This window comes from Pagrus major, chromosome 6, assembly GCF_040436345.1.
Source record: "Pagrus major chromosome 6, Pma_NU_1.0".
Classification (NCBI taxonomy): domain Eukaryota; kingdom Metazoa; phylum Chordata; class Actinopteri; order Spariformes; family Sparidae; genus Pagrus; species Pagrus major.
This window is the reverse complement of record NC_133220.1, coordinates 514570-518814: the sequence shown is the minus strand read 5'-3', so window position 1 is coordinate 518814 and position 4245 is coordinate 514570.

Genomic DNA, 4245 nt, shown 5'->3' with positions numbered 1-4245 from the left:
GATCTGTGCAAGCACCTCATCCGCACTGTAAAGTCTTTTGGGCATTTTGTTTTTTATTACAAAAATCGCTATCTGTCTCTCGATCTGTCCAGCACACTTCCGCCACCGCTCCGCGGCTCTCTCCTCTCCCACTCTGCCGTTTAGCCGCTGCCGCTCCGACAGCTGGTGTCGGGTTTCAAACTTTTTTTTCTCAGGTATTTTGCATAGAAACACACCCCCAAATGACGTCAGGATTGAAGCTGAATCTATTGGCTATCTAGTGGTAGCAAGCAGTAACAGCACAAGGCAGTAGATTTAAAGATATGGGCTGTTTTATTCAGCAATGTTGCCTGTCGCAATAATGCGACTTTGGCGCCTAGAGGGTTAAGGGCCAGACATACCGTGTCTGAGTTTGGGGACAAAGCAGGCAGACTTTTGGCTCACCAGGCACGACAGTCATACGTGTCACGTCAAATATCTCAAATACAGACCACTTCAGGTTCCACGGTTACTGACCACAAACAAATCAATGGCACATTTGCTGAGTACTATGGTAAATTATATACATCTGAGTGCAGCACTGGCCCTGGGGAAGCAGACTCTTTTTATCAGGAACTGAATCTACCTAGATTGAACAATACTTGGAGGTCTACTCTCGATAATCCATTGACAGTTGAGGAAGTTCGAGAAGCCACTAACTGCATGCGGTCTGGGAAAACACCCGGGCCGATGGGTTCCCAGTGGAATTCTTCAAGAGGTTCTCTAGCGAGCTTTCCCCATTACTTTTGAATATGTATAATGAAGCCCTCTTGCCAGTCGGAGTCTTGTTCACCTGAAATTAATGTAGCCTTAGAAGCAGAAAAGGCTTTTGATCGGGTGGAATGGGGATTCCTTTTCAATACCCTTTCAAGATTCGGCTTTGGACCCACTTTTATTTCCTGGGTCAAATTACTTTACAGCGACCCCTTAGCCTCGGTTCGAACAAATGAGGTACAGTCAAGCTACATCTCTTTGTACAGCAGAACGAGACAGGGATGCCCCCTATCGCCGCCTTTTTTTTCACTTAGTGATTGAGACACTTGCAGTTTCCTTAAGATGGTGTCGCTCCTTCGAGGGGATAATCCAAGGTGACAGGGTGCACAAGGTGTCACTGTATGCGGACAACCTTCTCCTATATATTACCAACCCTGCAATGTCCATTCCATCCATTCTATCTAGGCTGGAAGAGTTCAGGAAGCTCTCCGGCTACAAGGTCAATATGCAAAAAAGTGAAGTTTTCCCTTTGAACCCCACTGCTCTTAATATCCCTGCCTTTATGTTCCCCTTCAAGAGAGTGACGTCCCACTTTAAATACCTGGGGATTACTGTCCCTTGCTCTTTTCAGCTATTATATAAACTTAATATCTCTCCTTTAATTGACAAATGCAAACGAGATTTGGAGCATTGGCGCACATTACCATTATCATTGGCTGGGCGTATTAACTTGCTTAAAATGAATATAATTCCTAAATTCATATATCTTTTCCAGAATATCCCTGTATTAATTTCCAAAAAGAAATTTAGTTCTCTTGATAGGATATTTTCTCATTTCATCTGGGATAGCAGGCAACCTCGGATTAGTAAGGCCTTTTTACAAAGACCCAAAGCATCGGGAGGGATGCCCAACCTTCTCTATTATTACTGGGCTAGCAACATTCAGAAAGTTATCACACATGTCCAAAGCAATCCTCTTGAGCATGCACCTGAATGGGTGAAGATAGAAGCACATGGTCTTCCTTTTCACTCTTTAGTTACTTCCCCATTACCTCTGGCAATTCATACATCATACATTAATCCAGTCATTGCTCACACACTTAGAATTTGGTTGCAGTTTAGGAAGCAATTTGGCCTGCAAAAAGCCTCCTTAATGGCACCCATTGTGTCAAACCACCTCTTTACACCAACCCAGTTAGATCTGTCTTTTCGCGCGTGGCACGGGAACGGAATACGAGTTGTTAAAGATCTGTATATTGAGGGGGTATTTGCATCATTCGCTCAACTGGCAGGAAAATTTGGCCTACCCCAGTCACATCACTTCCGGTTTTTTCAGATTAGGGACTTTGTCCGAAAGGGTTACCATCCTTTCCCTGAGTTACCTCCAGAGACAGCCCTAAATACACTTCTAGCCACAAAGGCAAGTCATAAGGGCCCCATCACAAGGATCTATGACACACTAACCAACATAAATCCTCAGCCCACTGCCAATATTAGGACTCTCTGGGAGGAAGATCTTGGCACACCTCTCTCTAATGATCTGTGGAAGTCAGTTTTAGAGCAAGTACACTCATCTTCCTCATGTAGTAGTGTTGAGTCAAAAGTCAAAATCAGTCAAAGTCAAAGAAACCATGACACTTGTAGGACGAGTGGAGCAGTGTATTGCCTCCCTGCTGAGGAGAGGAAAATCCCCAAACTGACACCAGCTGATTAGCGGACTGAGGGCACCTGCCTGCAGTCTTTCAGCAGGATCACTCTGCACTTCAGTGTGGCTTCAGACAACAGAGGAGAAACAACTGTTCAGCTTGGGTCAAACCATGAAGAAGCTACTGGTATGGATGAACTGAAATTATATTGATGAGAAATGTTTGTTTTTGTTTGAAAAGGTGTAGTTTGGTTTCATGCATGATTAGGATAGACAGCAGGCCTAGTCATGTTGAGCAGCAGTGAAGCAGCCTGCTTGGTTTTGTTTTTCTCTTTGCTGTTACAAATTGATTTCATGCTTTAATGTCAATGATAATTGATAAATAATATTTGATGATTGATAAATTGGAGGAACATGGTAATCAAATATTGTAAAGATTAAAACAGTGAATAGTCTACACTTTAAAACAGTTAAGTTAAAGTTAAACTATTTGAATAATAAATTACTTTAAAAAAATGACTAAAAACATTTAAGACATTTGTTTGTTTGAACGTGATGATGGTTGTACATTTCTGTTTCTGTTTGAAGGTTTTCAACCTAATATCTCCTCCAATAAGAAAATAAAAATTGAGAAGAGGAAAAGAGTTGTCCCATTGCATCCTTTATGGTTGGCCAGGCCATTTTTTCAAGTTTGGGCAGAAGCTGAGCAAAGTAAAACACAGGATAACTTGTCAAGTAGATATGGCCTTATACAACCTGACCTTAATGCATATGTTTTGGACATGTCCCACTCTTCGCACATTCTGGCTCGCAATATTTAACTCCTTGAGTGAGGTTTTTAGTATGGTTATTGATCCACATCCTTTGATAGCTTTATTTGGTGTAAGACCTGGGGACTTATTGTGAATTTGTTATTTGTATATGTGCTTAACTAAAAAATGCCATAAACAGATTTAAAAAAAACAACAAAAAAAGTTTATTCTGACCAAACGTCCTGAAAATATAATCATTCGTATATGTTGATGCTGATCGTGGCCTCAGCTGTGTGAAGTAGAGACACACACACAGGTTTCTTTAATGCGATTCCAGAGGTGAGATCGATGTGAGATCCTGCGGCTGTTGTTGAGACGCCCGAGACTTCATTTTCATCTCAATTCACAGAACAGCAGAACCCGCAGCAGGACGGAGCGTCGACGAGCTGACAGCTGGTCAGTGTGTCAATCAAGCTGATTGATCTGAAATACAAGGCTGATGAATGAGACCCACACACACACTGTGTTACCCCCGAGGTACATTCACAGTATGTCACAGATTGAAACTCTCTGGGAGGCACAACGTGTGTGTGTGTGTGTGTGTGTGTGTGTGTGTGTGTGTGTGTGTGTGTGTGTGTGTGTGTCGCTCTGCACACAGAAACCAGATCCGTTTACTAGAAGTCATGTTAATATTGGACTCGTGTTCCAAATGTTGTTTTTTTTGAGTAAATTAAACGTCGGTTCTGACCCGGAGTCGTCGGTTGGATCAGGTGGATGCACCAAGTTCAGGACTTTGACACCAGAGGTTGACGTCCTGTAAGGCTCGGTTAGCTTCAGGTCAGAGACAGAAGGTTTCCGGTAAATGTTCATTAACACGTCCTGTAACGAGTCACTGCAGACTGAAGCTGACAGATGATCTCTGTAGAACCGGACAGAACTTGTGCAGGTCCAGTCAGATATAATCCATTGACCTCGACATCACTTCATGTTTGACTGTTTCAGTTGGTGATAAACTGAAAACTGATTCATAAACTGCTGTAGGATTTTATTATATTTATTTTTTGAACTGCTCACTGACACCGACACAGAACAGAACCAAAGTTCAGATTCTGTTTC